The following is a 13,536-nucleotide window of genomic DNA, read 5'->3' as shown; positions in this document are numbered from 1 at the left end:
GCCATAGTTTCCAATAAACCAAGCTGTCACAGATGGTTAATACCCCAAATAGACCATCAGAATATTGCTCTATTAGAAGATCTTGACCTATTTAGTTGTCATTGTAAAAACCTGGCCACAAACAATATTAGGGTTCTAATAGAAAGTTTTAAAGAATTATTGGAAAATCTGGTTATATCAGGAGTAGGCAGAACTACACATTACCAAAAGTGTGAATCTATTACAAAGTGCTTTTACCTGTATTTTTCTTTGAAAAAATACACTTTCTGGTCTAATATTAAATAGGGAACAGTTTATAGAGACACGAGAAAATAAGGAAGACCTCTAAAAGGAAGAGTACATGAATTATTTGATTAAGTATGAGTAGTGTTTTGAATTTTCTCAAGCTTAAAAAGTCAAATAAAGGTCCTGTTAAGTGGGTAAAACTACCTGCTAGCAAAGGGCCTGCCTGTTACTCAGTGTAGATCTCAGGTTAGAAAAAGAAGAATCCGTGTAGATTCAAGTTCAGACCACATCTTTGCACTTGATTTGGAGAGCTACATTTACAAATTATTCTAACAGATGACACATCACTGTTATGTAAATTCTACTACCCAGCAGGAAAAAAAACACCACTTTCCCTTCAAGAAGAAATAATTTCTTTTCTTTGTTACAGTTAGGGGAACCTCTTATCCACAAAGTTCACAACTGAGTAAATCAGTTGCCAATAATTCATGACTGAAGTATTGCTTTCTCTTTGATTGATTTTAAATGTATATACCAAATATTATTGGGATGAAATGGCGATACCTGTTATAGGACTTCTCTGGCTCCTCTGCTAAGTGACTCAACTAACAATGACACTCTCCCCCAACACCACCTACCATCACCACTTATCAGTATGAAAATCACTCATCTAGGAAAAAAGCAAAACCTGCAATGAACACCTGTTCAGGTAGAGGCCAGGACCATAGTCACACATTGGTGGAGAGAAAAAGCAAGATAGAGCAAACAGGTGAGTCATATCCTTCTCTTCCAGGAGTCTCCTCTTACCCTGGATGACAGAAGAAACTGTAAGAAGACTGAGGGGCAGGGAAAAAAAAAATAAGAGAGATGTAGAATGGAACATCTACATCTGGAAGAGAGATGTAGAGAGAGAAAGAGGGAGAAAGGAGAGCAAGATAGGAACATTAAGGACAATGAGCAAGTGTAGACTATACTAATCAAAAATAGGTTCTACTGAAGTATCTCATAAAATAGTATTACAGTTACCAACTTCCCACTTATGTTCATACATATAAATGCATATTTTCCTCAAAGAAGAAACTGATGAAGGAAAAAAGGAAAGATGGCCCTGAATAAATCAGGTTTACTGTTTTTTTGTTTTTTTATAAAATTGGCTAGGGGAGTTTTAAATTTGGAATTCAATTGTCTAATGTTTTTTGAGAATCTTCTATATGCTATGTGTGATAGACCAGTGCTTCTCAAATTGTAATGAAATATGAATTACCTGGGGATCCTATTAAAATGAAGATACTGATTCAGTAGGTCTAGGATGAGACCTGAGATCTCACATTTCTACAAAGTCCCCAGATTTTGTTGATATATATAACAGAGCGTGTCTTCCAGTAGTTGACAATTTGTGCTCCACCAGGAAGCAGATATATCTAGTGATTCTTCATCCTCTACTTGCTGCCTTTGGCAAAATGTGGTATAATGTGGATAATTTGCATGTGGTGAGTTGTTTTTTGTTTTCAGAAAGATATTTTTCTCCTCTGGTTAGTACTCAGTTTCTCCAATGCAAATTCCGTTGTAACAGCTACAGCTGTAATACATAGATATTTTCTTTGCTTACTAATTAATAGAATTTTCTCCTGCAGTAGAATGTTTTTATGCTTGAATGCTCAGGAGGATCCCAGAAAGTAGTCTTTGGCAGCCAAGAGTGGCAGAAATCCCATGAAACTCAGCAAAAGACAAAGGTTCCCATCTGGGTTTTCCCCTAAGTGACTCAGACTGTGTTAAACCAGTTAACCTCTCTGGGCCTCAGTTTTCTCAGATGTTAAAGTTAAAAGAGTTGTCCTTTCCAGCTCTTATTGAAAATAATTTTTAAAAATGAGAGAAAGTAAGAGAGAGGTAAAGAGAATGCACTTTGTCTAGGTTATAAGCTTTACAAGGGTGGTAGCTATATGGCTCTTGATTGATACATGCCTGGTATGTAAAGTGGTTCTATTGATAGGAGTTCTTCTTTGCCTTTCAGATGGTATTTTTATCAGGAAAACATACTGGAGCAAGTTAAAATCTGCCCAGGGAAGAATGCAGGTGCTTTCTGTGACTATAATAGCATTAATGACTCAGAAACAAAAAACCAGACAGTTCTAATGACGTGAAGCTTTATTGACAAAACAGTTCACACCTTGTACTGGTTGTTTGTTAAAAGTCAGGACCAAATCACTGAAGCTTTAAAAGCTAGATCACTGCAGTCTTTTCTCCACGCACTGACAGGGGTAATTATTGTGGTTCATGGCACAGCCCAGGACTCCCATTTCAATTCTAGCATAGAAAGGAGTTGTTTTTACTTTGGTGCACAGTAAATATACTTTTTGCATGTATTGATATAAACTGCTTTAAAATGTAAAGGTGCCAACACTAAATGTTAAAGGCTGTGTATTATCTTCTTGATTTTGAATTAAGATTTCCTGCCTTCCTAAGTACCTTTCAGCGAAGAACAATCTGTTCATTTCACATTTTGGGATTGTTTTTAGCCTCAGACTCAAACCAGGTTTACAACCAAAATAACTAGTCCTTCCTCAGCTTATGTTTTATTATCCATCACACAGAAACCATAAGGAAATCTATGCCCTAGTTATCTGTTGCCAGATAACAAATAACCCTAAAACTTAATGGTTTCAACAACACTTACTATCTCACATTTTTCCTGGGTCAGGAATTGAGGTGTGGCTTAGCTGGGTCCCCTGGCTTTGGGTCTTTCACTAAGCTACAGCCATCTCTAGATTTGACTAGGAAAGACCCTTTCCCTAGCTCCTTCCCCAGTGGTTGTTGGCAGGATTCATTTCCTGCCTCTATTCCTCATGGGTTCTTCCTCCTTCAACTCTTTGCTGCATGTGCCTCTCCATAGAGCATCTTACAACATTGCAGCCTTCTTCATCAGACTAAGCAAGTGAGGGGGCAAGAGAAAGTGCCAGCAAGAGAGAGAATGCTACTAAGACTGAAGTCACAGGCTTTTGTAACTTAATCATGGAAGTGACAACCCATCACTTTTGCCATGTTCTGTTCACTAGAAACCAGTCACAAGATCCAGTCCACTTTCAACGGCATAAATGCCAGAAGTCTGGAATCATTGGGAGCCATGTCACAAGCTGCCTACCACAATGTGTAATTAAAATTCCCCCCTCATTGATTCCAGCCAAACCTTTAGAGTTACATCTAGAATTATGAATAGTTTCAAAAAGCAAAATATGAGTTAAAAAGCAAAATGCACCCACCTCCACAGCAGTGCAAGAGACTGTATGACTCATTCAGATATAGAGTCTGATAGGTGTGGTTGAAATAGGCAAAGTACTATCCATAAGAACCTCACTCTTCTGACAGCTCCTTTTGAATGAATGTACCTTTCTCTCCTTCATGGACTTGTAATTTCTAAAATCCTACCAATCCTGCCCAAAACTACTCCTAAGTAATTATGACCATATCCCTTGATTTGAAAACTTTGTAATTAAAATCTCCTTTAATCTACTCTACAAATAAACAATAGCCTTGAAACAAAAACTTTGTGAGCAAACACAAGAACTACCTTTATTCTTGCAGATTAGCATAAGTCTACATGCCTGTTACCTAAAATAAATTTAATAAACATCCTTTTTGCTTCATGTTAACTTTTGTCCTAGACATCTGTGATATTTGTGTGTTTGGTAGGGAATTGTGGAAAATGTTCTCCATCTCTCCCATAGAAATCTCTGTTTAACCATGTTTAAACATGTTTATACCTTTTGCCTCAAAAGTGTACTAGGAGACATGGGAAATATAACCTAAGGTTATAGTAAATAGGTTATGTAAGATTTAAAAATTCAGAAGCCATAAAATGTAACATGGACTTTCTTGGGATTCTAAGGAGTAGGTATCTTGATAAGGAGGCAGGATAGTGGCTTGTTTTTCAATAAGAAGACAATAATGAAGTGCACTCTGAAGGAAAAAAAAAAGGGAAAAGATACATAAGCAGAAACAGAAAAATCAATGAAGGTGGAAACCAAAAAATGGAACAATGTACAGAGGAAATTGTAAAATCAGATGGTGACATGGGTCGAAAGCCACCAGCCACATCCAAACTCTCCTAAAAGAATGTTCTAGTAGCTAAATTGTGAATTAGCCAGATGGAAAGGATAGATAAAAGGCTAATACGGCTATTAAAAGGAGTAATTAAAATCCAAAGGAAGTGTTTTATTTTTTCTTAAAATGAATATGAACCAAATGTTGTTAAATTGCATTTTAAAGTGCATTAAACAGCTCTGTGTAGAGTTCAGTACCTTTTCTCTTTGGTTCACTTTCCCCAGAATTAGTTTCCAGATTTTCCCAGGTGTCTCTGATGCCAATAATAAAAATCTCTTTGGGCCTGTTGAGTAGGTACTAGATAGAGTACAATCCTAGGTACTAGGATATCCTAGGTACTAGGAAACCAGTTAGAGGCCAACCTCTGGCCTCAGGCCTGAAGCATCCTGGGGAAGTGGGTCTGGTTCATGAAGCAGGCAGTGAGAGCTTGGGCAGTCTTTAAGGGGACTCCTAGTCAGATGTGGTTCCCCTTACTGTGAAATCCAGAAAGGGGAAAAAAAGTATTACACTCATAAGATTTCCTCATATTCAGCCATCCATTTGCTAATACATTCTCTTGACATAAGTAGCCTACTAAATTCCTCTTTCCTCATCACTAACTCTAAAATGACAGTTTAAGGATTATCCTTTCTGCCATTTACCATGAAACATAGCTCCAAACCAGTTTGTTGTAGGTTTCTGAGCTTAACCACATAGCTCACATTGAGTGGATAATCAATCATTCTATGACTAAATCCATCTGGAACAAATTTGAAGAAGTGGTCATGTAGGTTTTTTTTTTTTTTTTTTAAATTAAACTGAAACCAGAGTTGATTTCTTTTTTCAAAGATTTAAAAGAAAAAAAATTATAAAACTCAACAATGACTTCTCCCCCCCCAGAACTCATGCATGCTCTCTGAGTAAGATTGGTTCTGTCCTGCCCCCATTTTGCATTTCATTTAATTTTTCAGAGAGATAGTCCTTGAGTGCTTTGAAGGAGAATCCCTTCTCAGAGAATGAGATCACATTCCCTCCTTGGATGGAAGGAAAAGGAGACATTTTGTGGCCAGGTTGTCGCCATAACTTCATGCTGATCTTAAATTCCCAAACACAATCTTAAATTCTCAACTGAGTGATTATGGAACTAAAAAAAGTCTGTTTCTAGCCATTCTTGCTGGATCCACTACTTTTTACCCTGTAGGCATAAAAGGATAATTTAAATATCATGAGCCTTGGCTTTAAAGAACTACACCTTTACCTGGCTAGACCCCAAATTGTTAATGTAAATTTAGAATATATTTTCTCATGTACACCCTGAAATATGCACCATTCATGCATTCATTTGTTCAGCATTTAGTCATTTATTCTCCAATTCATGTATCGATGTGTTCAGTTTATATGTATTCAAACTGTACTAGATGCCTAAACATACCACCTTACTTGCAAGGACTTTTCAGGATAGCTGAAGAGGTAAAGTAAGGTCAGATTTTTAAACAATTAGATGACACAAATAATTCAGCTTAACAATTCAGGTCAACAAAACATTAGTTGAGAGCCTCATTCCCCATGTAGTCAATGGTAAAAGCAGTGGTAGAGTCCAGAGAAGGAATTGGTTGCTTCAAACAGAGGCCATAACGGGCTTTTTGGAGGTAGTGGATGTAATCGGAGTCATGAAGGATGAACTGGATATAAATAATCCTGAGAAGAGAAGGGGCAGGCTTTGCTGGGTGGATGTCCTGTATACAGAATAATGGTGACAATATCATGTCACTGTTTGGGGTGAGGGAAAGGGGGGCTGTTGTGGGGGCTACAGGAAACAAGATAGGAAAAGTCACTGAATCATTGGAGGACAGTTTATATGAACCCTGAATTCTTGGTTAAGCCATTCAGATTTAGTAATGTCGTAACTAGTAAAAGATTTTGAGCAAAGAATGACATAATGAAAACACTGCCTCCAGACAGTTGTAGGATGAGGAGGAAAAATAAATATACACATATGGTTAAATACGTTAAATCATCTTAATAGGACTGGGATGGATCTGACTTCTTGTAAAGTGAGTGAGTTCCTCAAAAAAGAATTGCATTAATTTTCAAGTACTGTACATATAATAACAATGCTAATACGAAACATAAAAAGAGTTTGATCCACAAGGACTGTTTTCAGGATCACAGTAATTTGTTTAAAACTATTTCTAACAGACACATTCATTATTTTTGCATGTAAGTGATGACTCAAATCTTGAGTCAAAGATGACTCTAACCAAGTAGGGTAAATGGTTTATAATATTGTTTGGCAACATATTTATTCATAAGTATTACAAAGGTAAACATCAAATTGTAAATTAATAATATTTTGGTATAATTTCAGCTCTTACACCCCATGAAATAACCAGTTAGAAGCTCAACAAGCCCTTAAATGATCTCCTGAACAATCAGCCTTTCGACCTCATGTTCACATCCATTAAACTGTAGAATGTTCATTAGTCATAATATATGGCTGAAGGAATACAGAGTAAGTCTCTAACCATAAACTATGTCTGAACATAGACCTTTAATAGTAGTCTCTTATTTCTAATATGGTTAAGGCTGTGATGCTGTGAAATGCAATGAACATAACCTAAGCAGAGTCATGCTCTGATTATAACAAGGTTTTCGCAATTACAGGAAATTATGGCAAGAGGTAATTATCCATAGGCCCACTTTCCTCTATATGCCCCCTATCATCCATTTTGCATGTAAGCATGAACCAAGAAATAATCTGGTTATATACAGAGGAGAGCAAAAGTTCTCCTGGTATGGCTAGGGGAAATGCATTTCCTAGTTAAAAATTATCTTCATTAAAAATAAGAATTTAAGTGGAATACAAAAAAAGAAGGGGCTGTTTGGGAGTGGGAGTAAGGCTGACTGCTAAGCTAATAAAGCAAGAACTTAAGAACATAAGACGATATAGTTTACCTTATGAAATAATCCAAAGGAGTCTTAACTAGATTTAGATCTCCCTTCACTAAATCGTGATAGTGTGTGTGGGTGTGTGTGTGCGCGCGCGCATGTGTGTGTTTAAGATCTACCCAACAGCTAGAACTTTACAAAGGTAAAACACCTATTTTGTCTGTTTATTGATCTGTTTAAGCTTCCATTCTAAAACACTTCATAAGCAATAGTCACACCTGTGCTTCTCCTGTACAAGAGTGGTGTCTTCTGGAGATGATGTATTAGTTGTCTAGATTTACTTTATTCTTTTACATTTGATTTGGGAATAATATGGGGAAAGAAAGTTTTAACATTTGCTTTGATAATTACAGTTTGGGAGATAGCACAAGACCACAGACTCACTATCCTATAACTGTAAGATGATTCAACAAGCTTGAGTTGAGTAACTATTGTGTTCAGAGCACACAATACAAAGATGCTGAGAATACAAAGATAAAAGCTTATATTGCCTGCCCACCCTCAAAAGTTCACCATCTATGAGGAAGTGGACAGCATTGACAACGTGGCATTTTAAGTTGCATTTTAAAGACTTCCCAGAGAAGGTGACATCAGGCTTCAGTCTAAGGAAGTTGTAGGCATTAGCCTTTAACAATTTGGAGAAAGAGAAGGGGGGAAAGGAGAAAGAACGTTCCATGCAGAGAGAAGAGCACTTGCTAAGGTCAGAAGTAAAAGACAAAAGAAGGGGACAGGTGTTCTGTATGATTCAGTGTGCAGCACATGACTGTAGGTAAGGATCAAATCATGCAGGGCCTTGCACGGCACATTAAAAAGTTTAGATTTCATCCTGAAGATGGTGGAAAAGGACATAGTGAGTTTTCCTCTGCACCAAGTGAAAGATGTCCTGTACAAATATGGGACTACTGCAAACCCAAAGGAAGTCTGCTCGCTTCGCTCACAGAGGAGATAAACACATCATTTACTTTTAAAACATTTCTGAATCCTAACTTTGTTGACTCAGATAATTTCATTGTAAGTAATCAGGACTGGTTCTAGTCTCCATTTATAACAGTGCTATAAGGGCAAATTAAGTATGGATTTCATTCTAAAAATAGCACAGCTCAAATTTTTAATGAAATGCAATGCAATAGGGAAAATAGCTCAAGAAACAGCTAAAAACATCAGCATTAAAAATCCACTCAGCAGTTAGTGCGTTGTTCCAGGCCATTATGATTTTATCCACCCAGAATATAACTGTAACTCGTAAAGGATTTTTACTACTTGGGATTTATTCCATCTTAAAGCTTGTACTAAAACTTATTGGAAGACTAATTTGAAAGTAAAATTTAACTCAGCCTTTGCAGAAGCTACAAGAAGTTCTATACATTCACCTTATTTGGCAGGGAATCCCTTAGTCTTGTAAAAGAAAAAAATAATGTCGTAACAATTGCATAAATACTATGGAAGCATTGAGTGTTATTTATTGTGTTTTGCCACGTTGTAATATAACGGTGCTAGAATTTATGCATCAAATCCAATGGAAAGCTCAGTTGGTAACTTCAACAAATTGGGGTCATAAAATTTATATGGGCCACTGATGTGTACCTCGGGTTATCCAGCAGCTGGTTTCCTAATAAAGAATGCCAGCATTCGGTAGTCAGAGCACAACTTGTTTAGGACCCTGAACCAGACAAAGGGGCATGTTTTTACCCTTAAGAAGGCTCTGGTTAAGGAGGAGGTTGGGAGAGACGATTTAAGACCTCTCAAGGCAGTTGACTTTCTAGAGATAGCAAGTTTGCTGCTACTGTTCTTTCTTAACAAGGATACAGCTGTCCCAAAGTCAACTGGACAAGCTGCTTTCTGTAGTGATCTTACATTGACCCAAAGTAATCTGGGAAAAGAAGCATAAAGAAGGTGGGCACGAGCTGGACCTTGAAAAGAAATCTATCCTATTAAAGTACAGAGGCTGGGGAGAGGCTCATGGGGGGCAAAGTCAGACAGACGGCAACATGTGTCTTACACATGGCGGTATGTAGCCTGGCTGATGATCATATAAGAATGCATTGATAAGTTGGAATTTAAGGAAAAGACTTGTTTTTATATTAAACCACCTGTTATGTTGCAGTGAGGTGCAAGCTAATCATACAGGACCTTCTGCATTTTATCAACATCTACATGAGTAATGATGAGACTAGTTGCAGGTCTTGGAGTTCTGGGGGCCTGGACAGCAGCCCACCTTCACTGAGGAGATAAAGATGGCAGGGGCACCCTGCTGAGCTCCCAACTGGTGCAGTGGAGGGTCACAGCGCTGGGCCAGGAAAACAGCCCTCCCAAACCATTGGTGAAGCAGCAGTGCCCAAGGCCTACAAACCAGGAAGAGATGTCCTAACACTAGTTTGGATGTGACAGCAGAGCTCTCAAGTTAAAAGAATACTCTGTTGCGGCACCTGGTGTCTCAGTTGGTTACGCATCAGCTCTTGATTTCAGCTTAGGTCATTATCTCACAATTGTGGGTTTGAGCCCCTTGTCAGGCTCTGTGCTGACAGTGCAGAGACTACTTGGGATTCTCTCTCTCCCTCCCTCTCTCTCTGATCCCCCTCCCCTGCTCACGTGCTCTCTCTCTCTCTCTCAAAATAAATAAACTTAAAATAAAAAAGAATGGTCTGACTGATCAGGGTGAAATTGAGAAAGGGCAAATACAAAATTGAATGTTTAAAGAGCAAGAAGGAGTCAGAGGTGGAAGATAGAGAAAGATAGTATAAGAAGATGACGGAAAGAAGTCAGCCTAGCCACCTGCCGGTTTGTCACACTATAACCAAATGCACAGTGTTTTTCTTCAAGCTTGAAATTCTTTCATTTTTTCCTGTTAATTTTCTCAGTTAAACCCTTGATATCGAAACAAGAGTCTGTCATATCCACATACATAATTTACCTACGACTATAATGAAAGCATTGGGAAGAGGTCATTTAGTGTTTGAAGGAAACCAAAATTAATCTTCCTAAAGACTATTTTTAATATGCCACGGTCTTACCATATTACTAGCATTGCATTTACAACAACAACAACAACAACAACAACAACAACAACAACAAATGGCTCAAAATCAAACTTTCCTGTATGATGTGATTGAATGGATGCTTCATCAACTGCAAATTATGCAGATCACCATTATGTTTTGTGGAGACTCCTCATGTGAAAAGTCAGATATCAATGTTTTCATCTTAGAGTCTAACTCTGAGCCTTGTCCTTATGAATAAACAACCAGAAATACTTGTCCTGACTTTACATGCAGTTGTTTCCACTACACTTGAAAATATTCCCCATCTGTTCTTTGGTTCTGATTTGTAACTTCAGCACTGTCTTGAAAGATGATGACCATAATATCCTCGACTTAGCCAATATAATAAAAATTGCTGCTGAAATTTACATTTTCATAGCTTTTTCATAGTTGGAACTTTTTCATACAAAAGTTCTTTCTCAGAGTTACATATAGGTTCTAATTAGAGCTCTAATTAAAGCTATGTTTGCTAAGTAGCCTTTATAAACATTAATACTCCATTGCTGTGAAGCAATTAATTGTCCTTTTGTATCACAAAATAATACTAGATTTATTTTTGTTTTGCCATATCTCCTTTGTTTAAATGCAGTTTCCCCAATGAGAAAAAGCTTTAAGAAAGGCTGATTTTGCCTATTCTCATATCCAGTCATCTGGACTATGCCAAAGGAAGGGAAGTCATTCAATGCTGTGGTCATTCTCCTGACTGGATTTCAGTCATGACAGACCACATTCAAAATAGGACACTGAGCAAGGAAACAAGGATAGGATATGTAATTATAGACAAGTGCATAGAAAATTATATTAAAAGCCCTGACTTTCTGCAGTTTTTTGCTTCCTTCCATCTGTAGACAACAGAGGTGCCATCCTGATGTACACTGACTTATAGTCATCTCACAATGTTAAATACAATTTATTGGACACTTAGTGTCAACCAGGTACCATTTGCAGGAGAGGGGGTGTTATTTCAATTAGTACTCACAATACCATTATGAAATGGGTATTATCCCTCCTTGACAGATGTGGCAGTGAAACTTGGAAAGGTTAAATAACTTTCCCTGAATACACACCTAAAATGTGGTATTTCTTGAATTTGAACTGAGACCTACTCGATGCTAAGACCTGTGATCTTACCCACTCTTGTGTCTCAGTCATATTTCATATCATTCTGTCAGTGAGTTGCATAAGAAAAAAAATTTATTCTAGGGTTCTCAGACTTTCTAAAAAGATCAACAAGTCCTCCCATAAACTCTAATTCTTGGTATAATAAATTCTTGGTATGATTAGGTTAGAAAAAAGCTAGCACAAGCAACAAAAAAAAAATCTCAAACATAATAACCTATGATTTAAAAATATTGTGCAGTGAGAAAATAGTATGATTGTTGTAACTCTGGAAGCCCTGAAACAGATCCCTGGCTGATAGGTCCTTATACCTATCTGGCAGCCTCACAATCATCCACATTAACCACATACATGCCTGAAGCCAAAGATTTTCATTTTGAGGTTTCCATAAACAAATTATTACATTTCTAGGGAAAAATAATTCCAGGCTAATTTCAAAATTAACAATATGAACTGTTCAATTTTTCCATTTTCTTCTAAAATGAAAACTTGGAATATGATAGACTCCACGGATGTGCTCCATGCAGTAACTATATATACATATATATATATATAACTATATATAACTATATATAACTATATATAACTATATATAACTATATATATCTATATCTATATCTATATCTATATCTATATCTATATCTATATCTATATATATATAAAACAGATCTAAGAACACAGTCTTTCTTTTTTCTTCTGTGTTGATTCATGCCAAGAAATTCCCTTAAAGACTGACTTAGTTTGGCATCTACCTTTAACATATCAACTGTATAACTGGCAAAGGTCCATCTCCCTTTGTACTCTACAGACATAGAAACCGTGTATGAGGCGTGTTTCCCCATGAGATTTTTTTTTCAGAGTTTATGCTGCCAAACAAGCATTAAGCAACTCTAAATTCCTGAAAGTATGTAAGTTTACAGGTACACAGTAGTACATTTAAACATGGAGGAGCACTTTCTGTTCATCCCACTCTGCTAACAGAGCCATTTAATCCTGAAAGATGAGTCCACTTTTAGATGCTCCTTTTATACTATAGATCAGAATCCACTGCTGAAAAATGAAAAAGAAGGGAAGAAGAAAGAGAGACCTATGATCATGGTTCATCAAAAAGCAAGAGCATGTTATTCAGGTTTCCCAGGATCCAATATTTTAAGTTAGAGAGGGCAGAAGAAAGAAGAGTTGGAAAATGAGTCTTTTTTACAACAGCATTCAGGAATTCGGTAAAGTAGGCTTTACTTTTGGATTTTTAAAACTGAAAGAGATCTCAGTCTCTCAGAACAGATCTCCGTCTCTCAGATCTCAGAACATACAGTCCATGAATTTGCGTGTCATCCTTACCCAGGGACCATGCTAATCTTCTCTGTATTGTTCCAATTTTAGTATATGTGCTGCCGAAGCAAGAGAATACATAGTCCAAATATAATTTTGCCTCCGATGGAAATGTAAGGTAAAATGCTTCAAACTCATTTAAAAGTCCAAAGACTATTTAATATGCTAGCTTGAGAAGTCTTTAGGATTGAAACACTCACCGGGTCAGTGGTTATATTGAACAGTATTTTCTTTAGTTTCCTATTGCCTTTAGGTACTCCTTGAACTAATACTCAGGAGTTACTTGAATGCTGTTACCTCACAACACTGAACGTGTTTTAACACAGAGAGGAGGGGATATCCCACATCCTGCGTATGTCAAACACAATTTATCAGCAACTTAAATTCAAATATGCATGATAATTCATGAATAACTTGGGGAAAATGGCAACTGTAGTATCAATTTGGAACAAAACCAAAAAGTCAAGTCTCACTTGGTTTAACAGTATATGAAAGATTTGGACACAAGCTGATAGTTGTTCAAATATAACATTTTGATCACTGAATAATCTTATGCCTTAATATGATGAAGGTTGCAGAGCGTTCCTTCCTGAAAAATAATTCATACAGGACAAAAAAATACTAAGTCTAGATTTTAACTCCTACATTGCTCAAGGAAGAGGAATAAAATAACCACTTAAGATGAGATCTTTCCTTGCTATACTTTATCATAGAGCAAGGTTTTCTGATGGTAGGGGATAAATTATGAAAGTATAAAAGTAAACATTACAACTCTACAGAGGTATATGTACGTGCATCA

General features: G+C 36.9%; 1 protein-coding gene, 1 long non-coding RNA gene and 1 pseudogene across 3 annotated transcripts in view; 1 reads left to right on the top strand and 2 right to left on the bottom strand.

Annotated features, from left to right (window-relative positions):
* LOC109253222 (uncharacterized) overlaps nucleotides 1-13,536 on the bottom strand; it is a 202,978-nt gene that overhangs the window by 42,670 nt on the left and 146,772 nt on the right. The window lies entirely within an intron of this gene.
* The window catches only part of EFEMP1 (EGF containing fibulin extracellular matrix protein 1), a 59,710-nt gene that overhangs the window by 18,259 nt on the left and 27,915 nt on the right, over nucleotides 1-13,536 (top strand). The gene's annotated exons all lie outside the window — the stretch shown is intronic.
* On the bottom strand, nucleotides 12,709-12,808 carry LOC128773611 (U6 spliceosomal RNA; annotated as a pseudogene).

Source organism: Panthera pardus, unplaced genomic scaffold, assembly GCF_024362965.1.
Source record: "Panthera pardus isolate Hobbes unplaced genomic scaffold, ASM2436296v1 HiC_scaffold_25, whole genome shotgun sequence".
In the NCBI taxonomy this organism is placed as follows: domain Eukaryota; kingdom Metazoa; phylum Chordata; class Mammalia; order Carnivora; family Felidae; genus Panthera; species Panthera pardus.
This window is presented reverse-complemented; position numbering and strand designations above follow the sequence as displayed.